This window comes from Hirundo rustica, chromosome 3 (genome assembly GCF_015227805.2).
Source record: "Hirundo rustica isolate bHirRus1 chromosome 3, bHirRus1.pri.v3, whole genome shotgun sequence".
NCBI lineage: Eukaryota > Metazoa > Chordata > Aves > Passeriformes > Hirundinidae > Hirundo > Hirundo rustica.
In genome coordinates, this window is record NC_053452.1 from 47841154 (window position 1) to 47853870 (window position 12717).

Consider the following 12717-nt stretch of genomic DNA (forward strand, 5'->3'; position numbering starts at 1 on the left):
CACTGGGCACCTGTCAGATAAAAAGGTCATGAAAAAAATATGGCATGTATATAATACTGATTGCTCTTTTCCAGCACTTTGATTCCTATCATGTCCTTTACATTTTTGAAATGCTAATTACATTCAGTCTGCTGTATTATACAGAAGTTGCTTTGGGAAAACAGGATTATTTTGCAGTTACAAATGGTCATTAAAGGACAATTTGTGTGATTCAATGCTGGGGTTGATACTGTTAATAAACACCCTCAGCTGGAAACTGTAGAGAAGAACCTTGCAGATAATGAATAAACATCTTTGGAAACCCAAGGCAACATCTCACTCCTAATAGGTGCACCCACACTTTGTGTTAGATTTCAGACAATTAACTGGGCCTCTAATGCAGCCACAGAAGGAGTCTGTTTTATACGAGGGCACCCAGCACAGCGCTGGCCAAGAGCAGTTTGGGGATTCCAAACCCTGCTCTTCAGTCAGCAGCAGCTCCATTAATACCCACATGTGGGCACCCAGCTCCTGGCAGCAGCAGGAGCAGGCACAGGATTTTTCATCCCCTCCAACAGAGCTGGAGGGCCCTGACAAAAGGCGCCGGGGGCATTTCTCTTGTTTTCCTCTGACCTTGCTGGGTGCTGCCTCACTTGTAGCCCATTAATAGTTTCAAACTCCTCAGCCATAATCATAAAAAACAGGCTGCTGTTTCATACTTCACTTATACTTCATATATTGGTGCTGTGGTGTATATCCAGTTCAGTGATTTAGTTAGCCTCTGAGTGAAGAAAGATCGAATCAAATGTGCATGGATTTTACTCAAGTTTTTCTTCCTGTAAAAGATATTTAGGGTTTTTTTTTTTGTGTGTATACAAATCTTTCAAATGAATCCATTTAGTTTATTAGCACTAAAGTTGCAAGGTTCACTTACCAATAGAAAAATTGCATGTTGGAAATAGTAATATAATACTCAGCAAAAATAAAGCATTTTAGATTTGAGGCTGAATTTTTTACTCTGTTTCTTTTATTCTTCTTTCTTACAAGTCAATACGAATCACAGATGAAAAACACTTCTTTTTTTTTTTTTTTAATTATGTCAGCAAGAGGAACTTTTTCCTTTCCAAAATAATGGTAGAAAAGATAGTTCCAAAAGATTTCCAATAGTGATACAAATCTTCATTAGACCTGAGACCCAGGGCTATAATCTCCTTCTTATTTGACAGATCTGTTGATTTGAGAAGAGTTTCAGCTGACTGAAGACACCTACTCCAAATGATACAACTAATATATTCCATTCTTCTTTTTGCCATGTATTGTACCTGTTCATATGCTTGCTGAAGCTAACGCAAAACTTAAAACTCTTGCTTTTAATCTGTGCAGTGTCCCTTTTCCTGTTTGCTATTTTAGTGTAAATAAAATTTGCTTGGATAACCCATTATAAAATACAGCATTTAAACTGAATAAATCCCTTGCTAAAGCACAAATTACAGGTAAATTTTTAAAAGAAATAATTATCTGCACCTGTAAGTTGTGTCTTGGACAGAAAGTAACAAATTACTCATGAAATTATATTTTATCTATTTCTCTTATTTATAGACTTCTAGATCTCTCACTAAATCTATCTGCACATCAGGATTCCATTTTTGAGTACAGATAGTACAGACAGTTTCTATTTTGGCTTGACTAGTAACAATCTGAGCACAGAGCTTCAGCGAATATTGATGTCTAAGTTTGATGGAGTGGCGTGAACGGCCAGGCTGTGAATTTGAGATTTTTATCCCATCTTTTATAACAAATGATCCAGAACTATTTGACACAAACTCCTTAAACTGGGAGCTACTTCTCAGATGAACAATTATGACTTGATCTAAAATAGATGTTATATAGAGAAGAACTAAATTGACATTTCACCCTCTAACCTCAATATTCATTTTGCTTTCTGAACTGTTCTAAAAGAAATAAAATTGGAAGGATTTTCCTTTTTTAAAAATTTTTTTAGCTACCAAGCAGTGAGTTTTCAATTGACACAAATTATAACATTACATTTTAAAACATGTGTAATGGAGATACTTAATTCTTACAAGATAGTAATATTGTCACAGAGAATAAACAAAATGTCTACACAGACCCCTTGTCCTGGATAGCCATAATTCAAATAGCCTTTTATAGAACATGAATGCCCTTCAAAATTCACATCTTTCAAAAGTTAAGACGCACTTTCCATATAAAGTTCTGCTTCTTCCAAAGAAGTAATGACTCATTCCACATTTAATTATTTATGTACACTGAGGAAGTCTTTTCCTATTTTCTGAGACCTACATGAATAATCACTGTTCCCAAATAATCCAAACAGATACTGTTTAAAAAAAAAAATTCTTTCGATCAAAAAGTATAAATCTTGAGCACTTTGGAACTTTTAAATTGGTAGTGTCTGGTGATGCTGCTCCTTCTCTCATCAAAAGATTTAATGGTGCCCTCTTCCCAGTGCATCTCCTGTTCAGAAGTCTGTTTCAATTCTTCCCTGCAACTGAGACCTCACAGTTCCATTTCCCCTTTCTATAATTAGGTGGTCCTCCATTTCTCAGTTGGGGCTTTCCAATCAGTACACTTGGTTAATCTGCCAATTTATTTTGGTTCTACCAAAATACATTTCAAAAGAGTATTTCATGTTCAATTTATTCTCAGTTTTAGCATTTCACTGCCTATTAATTACTCTATAAGGTCTTCCTCTGCCTAATACACAATTTCATTTTAATATAGCTGTGTCCATATAAACTTGTTCAAACGCTTTTTTAAATTTTGCATCCCATCATTAATTATTAGAAATAAAAGGTTTAAGAATAATCAAAAGTGTAATTATATCTGACTAAATCCAAAACTAACTAAGTGACTGTTTGGGTTAAACATGGCATATCATCCCCTAGAATAATAGGAAGAGAGTTCTACTAATTGTGACTAAATTACAGAGGTCATTTAACTCACTGCCAAGGTAATTTATAATTAGTGTCCTAGATCTCAGCAACATCCCATGAAATTAAACAATACATTACACCATCCAATTCATGTTTATTTTACCTTTCTGCTGGTGTGACAGAGCTCAGGACAACCGCTGCTGAATTGTACCTGCTCGGTACACTGGAGTTGTGTTCCCTGTCCCTTGCATTGCTGTCCAAAGGGGCTATGACCAACACATGGAGAGATGGATGTCCCACTTGTTTGGGGGTAATTGTTTTTTTCTTCTCAAATGTGAAGAAATTTATTTTTAGGACAGTGGAAAAAAGGTGAGACAAGCTGCACTCTTCTATTTACTTTCAGCAACTGTCCTAGAATAGTAAATTGCTACTATGACCAGTTTTCCATTCAATTTCGGGAAAATAGACTCAGTTACTGGCCTTTAAATGGTCTAGAGTTTGGGGACATCATGCCTGCTAGAAGCTTCCTCGTAAGCATGACACAAAATTAAGATTAGCCTCATAAATCCTGCTTGATCAACACATTCTTTAACACAACCATATTTTCTACCTACTTCCAACCCAGAGCAACCAACCCATCACTCATGCAGAAGAGATGGGGTCCCTCTGCAACTGCTGACCATGGTAACAATGTCTTCATGGCTTATCATTTTAGTACTCATGATAAAAGTTTTAGATGATATATCAATAGTCTGAAAATATGTAAGAAACACACAAGGCCAAAATATTTTTGTAAAACTGTATTTGACCTCAGGCACAAAAGCCAAGAAGATGAGTCACTCTACCTCCACCTTTCATTAAGACAGATTCTGATTTGTTCTATTGAACAGATGCTTCTGTAAGTATGAAAGGACTTGATATTTTTTTTTTAAAAAACACCCATTTCTAGAACTCAGGTACTAGGAACACAACATTACTACTACTCAGAAAACAAGAGAATAGGGAACAAAGAAAGTTTATTTTTCTCTAAAGAGTATGGAAGAAATGATAATTCAACTTGATTACTGATTAAAGCAACTAGAAAAATTGGGAGAGGGTAAAAATGTGGTAAGAAAAGTAGAAGGTGGAATTTATGTGATCAAACCATTAATGGGCAGGTTTGGCTCGATGCCTTTTCTCTATTCCCAACATATTGCCTGGTCTAGAGATACAGCTCAGAAAACAACTAAGCATTTTACTGTATACTTATTAAGTAAGATCTGCAAGCCTCTTTCCATAATAAGTAAAACCAAAACTTACAAGAAGATAGTCTTGATGAAAAGGCAAAGCATGTGACATGCAGACCTATAGACTCAGTTCTATATGTCTTTGAACTACTTTAAACTACATTTTAGCTGTCTCATGTTTTATTATGAAATCTCAAAAGGCAAGGATTCTGGTATCAGACAGGCACATGGGTGCTGGTATCCATGAGTGCCTTGCATGCACATATTACGGTAATTGCCTCTGAAGAAAAAAAAGTGCTAAGTCCTACATGGCTGTACACTTAAAAACTACCAGGCCTTTTAATAAAAAATAGTATCTTACAAAATGTGGGCTTGGGGAGGGGAGTTTAAGACTAATTCCCTGTGGGTTTGTTTGTTTGTTTGTTTGTTTAATATTTTCAATGCTTTCTAATTAGTTTGGCTTCCGAGACTAGCCAAGTCTCGGTAAGGACTGTGTCCTCCTTCCTACCAAGTCATTCTTTTGTGCCATCTACCTGGATTCTGGAAGATTCCTGGCTTCCTGCTCTGTTCTTCAGACACCAAACTCACCAGCTTGCTCCTTCTGACTTCCTGACAATCACTGCAACAGCTCTGCCTGTTTCCCGCTGTGGTCTAACCTTTGCTGCAGAGAGCTGTACAGAGAAGCAGCACCTACTCCAGTCATCTTCCCTAGAAGAGGAAACAAGTAAACCAAGAATATCCCACTGAGGTCTTCCATCCTTAAGGCAAAAAGCCACAGATGCTGTGTGGCATGGCACACAGCAGGAACGCCGGGCTTTGTGTTTCCAAAGCTGCCAACATCCTCTGGCCGCAGGGAGTGCTTAGTCTTAGTGCAGGGGGTTTGGGCTAAGAGAAAACATGGTAACTGCTACAGCCAGCTTACATGCTGGTTTTGTAACATCAAGGCTTGCTCTCCAACTACATAGGGTAGAAAGTAGGTTTTTAAACAGCAAACTCAATTATTGACCTTTATTATGAAGCTCAGGAGTATAATAGGCTTTGTCAAATGTGTAGAGCATTGCAAGCCACGCTCATCACACATTTGAGCACTCTTATTTCCTGTTAACAAATTGTTCTTGATACCATAATTCCATTTAAAATTATTTTGACGATTTGTAGAAAATTGATTACTATCAATGGACCCTTTATTTGCACAGTGATAGATTGTCAGTCACAGTAGGCTTCATGAAATTACCTTTACTTCCCATGAGGGTGACTTTCTAATTTAATGTCTGTTACTTTTTTTCAGGAATGCAGATGACAGAAAATAGCATCAGAACTTCTTCAGTACCATTCAAAACTAGCCTAAAAATAACTTCAGCAACAACAGAAATATAAACAATTACAATTACAATTACTACAATTTATTTGTCGTTTTCTTTTGCAAAGACAAGTCTGCAATCTTCTCATGAAAGTGCAATGGCCGTGTTTTTTTCCTCATAGCTGGAACCAACAGAATTAGGAGCTAAATCACAAGTAATCTTGTAAACCCCGCTAACTTGATTACTTGCTTAAGGGGCATATTCTCCAGGGAATGATTTTACTTAGTTCGATTATTTTAACTGCTGACCAACTGTATGTATGTGCCTGTAAAAATGGAAGATTGAAAACTGCAAATACAGAACCACTTTCTTTTTGCATAAAGTTCATTTAAATATTTCAAATTACTTTGAAACAATAGATTTAACGAGATAGAAAATTATCTATTAAAAAGTAAAACTGAAGTAGAAAGAAATTATGTTGCTTGAAAAGCCACAAAAGGAGTCAATGTTAGACAACATTTAAGAGGGAAAGGGGACTACAATTCCAGACACATATGTATCATCCTAAAAAGAAAAGAAAATTTGTTTACAGCATATTACATCTATCAGGATGCCTGTAAATAATATATTATTTGTGCCTGTACCAGAAATGCTTATCACATGTCTACACTGCTTGCTAAATTATAGTTAATAATCATCACATAACCAAAAAACATGCCACTGAACAACAGGATACAATGCCACATAAATCTAAAAATTAAATATTTTTCAGCATGTACTCCAACATATAATTGCACCAATAATTATTGTCTCTGTTTGTAAAACAATTACAGTACCTGCTTAACTGCAGCATTGCATGCAGAATTTCCCTGTAACTATTTTATTCCATCCTAATTGACAATATATTCAGGACATATGCTGACACATATTCCCAGCTTTAGAAGTACACTGCAATTCAGAATATGGCACTCTACAAATTGTCATTTACAAATCCCATGTACCATTGCCAAGTTTTGATTTTTGGCAAGACAATAGATACTTTTTGGTACTCAAGGGTTCTGATGTTAGAGGAATCAAATTGGTTTTCTTTTCCTTTGTCCAAGTGGTAGTTCATTTCTGAAATAGTATCCAGTACCTTGAAACAGATTTCACATTGTGGCAACATTACTAATGCTGAAAAAGGACTTCATGATGAGACTTTGTTTGTCTTCAGCTACACACTTCCTCTCCCCATTCTTAACATGCGCTGCAGATTTCCCTCCTGTCTCAGAAATTAGTGATGTGACACAGTACCAACCCTTTCTTCCTAGAAAGTACTTCTCTTCTGCCTCCCTCAAATTGCTCTGTAAGATTTCCAATGTGATTTAAACAGTCATAGAAGTCATAGAAGTAGTCATTTGCAGTCATAGAAGTACCTCTTAAACTGGTGGAATTAAATAGTTTACTTTGTTCTGTTTCCTAATTAAAACAATTACTTAAAATACACATCCCCAACAAATTCTCACTGATACTTAGTCCACTAGTTCTAATCACTGCTATACAGCATCAGTAAGATTTCTTTTTAAGAAATTTCCAAGAGATACTAAGGAAAGAAAATCATTTTCACAGAACTCCTGGATATATTTCTGTACAGTCACTCTTCTTTAGACATAATCTAGTCTTTTCTTCCTACAGGTCTTTGTGCACATAACAGATTTTAGTTAAGCTATCACTACTAGAGATGCTGCTTGTATCAGCTTAAGAGGGTTTCTTTTAAGCTGATATATTATGCACTGCCACCATGGGCAGATACAAACAGCATAAATATGTGTAATACTTATGTTTGTATGTATGTGTTGGATGGGGCTATTTTCTCTGCTCTCTCAAAGTACTATTCACTGTTGCCAATGGAAAAGCAGCAAAACACAAACATTAACCAGTGTTAATAATTAATAATAGTGTGCCAGAAAAAAATGGCACACTACTGAAATTGAAGCTGTGATAGATTGTCAGGAATTCCTGATAATTTCAGATTTATGTGAGGCTGATTCAGGGCTCCCCTTTCACTCCACATTTTTCATGAATGTTGCACATCCAGAGTCCAGAGACGGAGTGTCAAGGGTGGCAAACCAGGTACATTCTTGGTTTTGCTGAATGCAGTAGGTTTTCCCATACTCCTCTTAAAAACTTCTCACACTCCAAATCTGCAATCCTGTTCCACCTAAAACAGTGGCAAAATCTTACACACAAGGAGATTAGTAAGAAGGCACAGCAAAGGGAGGGAAGTATTTTCATTACAACACAACATAGTAGGAAATGGTAGCAAAAAAATTCTATTGCTGATCAGCAAGGCCCAGAGCTAATTCTCTGGAAACAGGAGTTTGGGAGCCAGCATGTATTGGGAAACAAGATCATCTAATTCAAGCTGTGCATTTCATGTGGACGAACCTCAAAGATGAATGTTCCTGGCAATTTTCCATCTCACATCAAGTGAATAGCTACTAAAGTTGGTGGGTTTTTTTCCATCATTGCAGGACTTCTATACCTATTTCTTTTGCAAATGTCTGTGAAAATATTCTTTTTATATTTTAAGGGAACAAAAATTTATGATGATTGTTTTGCACACAGATTACATTAAAAGACTTTCTCAATGTATATTTCAGTTTCCTAGGACAATTTTGGAAAATTGCCTTGGACTTTTTTCACTTTATTTCCTTCTTTTTACTAATGCTCCCAATGGCAATTGCCACTGAATTGAAAAGTAAGCATAAGAATAAAATTTTTTGTTTCGTTAGGAAGAAGTAACAACCTTTAAATTTGTACTTGTTCTGTTTAAAATAACTTCACATTTTGAAAATCCTTTTATTCCTACAGTAATTTAATAAAGGTCTGATATTAACACATTCCTTAAAATGAAAATGGAGAGCACAATGATCTAGGAATAGGCTCACCAGATAAGTTGTGGCTGCCCCATCCCTGGAAGGGCTCAAAGTCAGGCTAGATGGGGCCTTAGGCAACTGGATCTAGTGGCTGGTAGCCCTGCCCATAGCAGGGAGACTGGAACTAGATAATCTTTAAGATCTCTTCCAACCCAAACAATTTTATGATTCTCTTCTTAAAGATAGTAGAAAAAGTTCTTAATTTCTTCCTGTAGAGCATTCATCTTATTTGATCCCAGCCCACCACAGCTTGTTCATTCTGCACTTTCCCCCAGCAAAGCTGTCACAGATCTGATTTTCCATAAGATACAAAAGTTCTCTCAAGTTTTAGGCTGCTTAAGATCTCCCTTAGTTACCATCCCAGTCACAAGGCCAAGACAAGCAAGGAAACAGAAACAGGAGGTGAAGGAATGAAGACGGCACTCAAATATTCACTTTGGTTTTCTGTAAAGCATACATATCATCACTCATTAATCACTTAATTATTTCAATACTTGGAAATGACTGTATGTCCAATCTTATGGCTCCACTTCTCCTCTACTCATGACTCTAAAAATCATGAACAAAAAATATCCACTCCCGAAAGATCATGAATATCTGAATGCAAATTAATCACTGACAAAATGATAAATGCAAGATACTGCAAACTACAAACCATTTATTTGGGAATAGATGTTTATTAACTTTTTGTTCTTAAAATTCTGCTTTGAAAAGTGAAACTGTAAAGATGGCAAGTCTCTGCTCCAGTCTGCACATCTAAGAGAGCACAGGACAGGGAATGATCCAGCTTCGGTCCTTCATGAACTGACAGCAAGTTCTCATCAAAGCATTTCACTAAGAGTGGAACCTCATCAAGGCAGTGAGCTTTCAGTTTTAATACTGAAGGCTTGGTTTGCAAAAAACAAGAGGCTCACTTGGCATAAAGAAATCAGCAATGATTCTACCATTAAATTACACTTTAGGACAGTGCAAGAAAAGAGAGATTAAGAAATGGATGGAACAAGAAAGAAGGAACCTCTCATCAACCCAGCATGGGAGGCACTGAAGTTAAAAAAAAGGTCTATAAAATTCAAGACTTCAGAGATGGGAATCCCAGATTCTCCAAAATGGCCAATTTACTCTGGAAGATCTCTCAAAAATAGAAATTCCAAAATCCTTTTATTTACCTATAATGCAAGATTACTTTGCTCCAAAAGCAGATGATCGAGGTGTTATGCCTTGTGGCTTTTGCTTCTTGTCAAACTAAGCGGTAGAGCTTTCTATTTAATTTTGTGTTTCACATTGGTAATCTCCAGTGGTGAAGTGGATAAACCAATGAAGTAATTTCACATGCAGCACTGAGAAGTCATCAGAGTTTAACAACTCAGCACTCACTTGGAAAAGATCAAAACTACTGACAGATGAAACTCTTTCCTGTTATTAGTCCCCTGAGTCATCCAATTCTCACTGTACTGCTCTTAAGTTTTTGCTGCCTGGCTCTCTGTAACAAGCAATACTGTTGCAGGTAGCCCCTGTGACTCATTTCTTGGACTCACCCACCTGTGATTTGTGAGGATGATGAGCTGTTTTAACACTGCTTTCCTCTGAAGTCTCTCACTACATCTGTCCAGGCTACTGAGACTGCCAGTCTGCTTTTAAGTTGGAATTTTTCTATCTTCAAACACATAAATTATTTAAATTTTTTACCAAGCATACCGTTACTGGTAATTAATCATTCTATTAATACATTTGCTAAGCAAAATGCAAATGTATCTCACTGTTTTCATGATTTTCCAGGTATAAGAGAAATAAACATTTTCTGAGATCAGGAAAAACATTTAGAGTTGGTGGCAATAATCTTTCTAAAAAATGGGAAAACACAATGTTTATATGGAAAAGATACTATATCAGCTTCATCTACAGAAATGAGAAAAAACTGAAGACTTCACATGGATCATATTTTCCAGTGAAAGCTAAATTAATTTTTTCATTTTCTCTTTAACACTGGAAATGTTAAAAACACACCTTTCTACTGATATCTTTCTCCTATTTTTGTTAGTTCAAGCTGTGACTACATTCCAAAATCACTGAGCCATGCATCAGAAAAACCCAGTAACAACTAGCATGAGCATGATTTTCTTGAAAAGTTTTTATTCTCCCTCTGTGTGTGTTCTTGAACTGAACTTACGTTTCTCATAGTTCTCCCTGCTCCGTCAATAAAAATTCTCATGTTCCACCCTCAAGTTTACACACCACTCAACTGGCACATTCTCCATGGGTTTTATTCATCACCAAGCTCACCCAAGTATTGCACACTTTAAAGTCCTATGAAGGATCACACTGATATTCCATAATGACCACATCACTACATCTCCTTAATGAAATATTCATGTTCTGATTAGCTTATGAAGCTTTCAGCACTAGCTAATCCACCCACACCACCTCAAAGACTTCCCAAACATACCCTCAACTGTTGCTTTGTCAGTAAATTCTAAATGATTCTTTCTGCTTCAAAGTGAACAGCAAAGCTTTGGCATTTTCTTATATCCCTCCTTAGCAAAAATAAAAATTATATTTTAGAGCTCATTCTAATCTCTGTGATTCATAGGTCAGACTCCCTAAATTCATAATTTCAAGAAAGGGGGTTTTTTTATCCATTTCCAGGTCTAAAGATGAACCAAGGACCAGGAAAATCATCTCCTCTTTATTCCTAATACTCTAATCTTCTCAATAAAGAATGCACGTGACAACCTGCATGCAATTACTATTGCTGACCAGCAAGATGTACATTCGCTTCTTCACTCCTCCAAAACATTTCAAATGCATGAAGACAACAATAAGTCCTTCTTTTGTTCATCAAAATGCATAATCACATAGAAGGAGCAAATCTCCTGCGTACTTTTTTCATTAGAGCCTTAAAAGTTTCAAATTTTTATTTTGTCTCTATGACTGTATGGAATATATGTAAGATAAAGCAAAATGATTCCTCATATTTTCAAAATTTCAGAAAGTTTAATAATCTTTAATTTAGGATCATATTTTTCCAAAGCACAAAAATCTGTATAGTGTATAGGGAAATATCTGTATTTCAAATGTTTCTCTCTGTTGATATTTCACTTGTGAAAACATTCCAGTAAATGAGATATTATGATTACATCATCCTATTTATTACCATCACAACATTCTGTTAAATTCAAATACCACTCCTCAGGCTGATTTTGCTAATGCAGTCAACCTTAGAGATGGTCAGTAATTCAGCAATAAAAAGTCACTTCTCTTTCAACTAGTTTCTCACTTGCTGTTTTTAGAAGCAATACAATGAAATAAAAGTACATTAAAAATGTATATAAAAACATAACTAAAACTATATCACATAAGACCCTATTCCTACAGACAATTTATGGGGACATCCTTAGCTTTCACAAGTTGTTTAAAAGGCTTGTAGAGTCTTTCCTAAATGCTTGCAGGAACATGATTTCACTGTAGTAGACTTAATTGTTTTGCTTCACCCCATTAAAAAAAAAAAAAAAAGCTCCAGTATTTATGGGGCATAATCCAGGAGGGATGGACCTCTCTGTCCAAGACACCTTATATGCACAGACACACACACATATATATAAAAATGTATGAGCATATAAATACACATATTTTAACTGAAGAGCATCTACTTTGATGTTTTTGTGGGTATTAACAGTACAAGAATTTTTTGTTAAATATATTTGCATTATTGTCTTCATGATCCTTATACAATATTCCCAAGTTTCCTAGCAATCAACAGTTTTGAGTTCAAGCTGATATTGGTTTGCAACATATACATAAGCTCCTAGCACATTGAATGAAATTAGTGACTTAGGACATTGACTAGAAGCTTTCAGATTCCATTCAGGAGAGAGAACTGACAAGAAATTAGATTAATTGAACTAAAATGACAGTTATGCTGTTCTGGTGGGAGTTTTAGTCATGTGTAGCCAAAGTTACTCGTACTCCTTGGTATTTGAGAGAGAAAATCAGAAAGGGGGGGGGGGGGAGTGGAGGGGTAGAATGAACTATCCTATGATTTTTTATTTCTCTCTGAAGCTAATAAAGTTAATGTATTGATAGAAAAGTTAGCATCAATAACTGCTATGTATAACTGCATATATATTCTAACTCAACCTTTAAAAGTATGATGTCTATTCCAGGAGGAAAAAAGAAAAACAAAAACAGTTTGGTCAGTCTATTTTGAAGCACACAGTACACAAGTTAAGGCAGAGATTAACAATTAATATGAATTAGTTTTTGTGCAAGTTTCTAGAATCTATATTCTAAAATCAGGAAGAAGTTTTGCTCACTCTTAAGACTCTATCCTTCTTTATGATAGGACTATTCACTAGCAAAAATCCTGCAAAGGTTAAAAATT

At 35.8% G+C, this 12717-nt stretch overlaps 1 protein-coding gene across 1 annotated transcript in view; it reads right to left on the reverse strand.

The window, feature by feature from the left end:
• The window catches only part of RGS7 (regulator of G protein signaling 7), a 198649-nt gene that overhangs the window by 85419 nt on the left and 100513 nt on the right, over positions 1-12717 (reverse strand). The gene's annotated exons all lie outside the window — the stretch shown is intronic.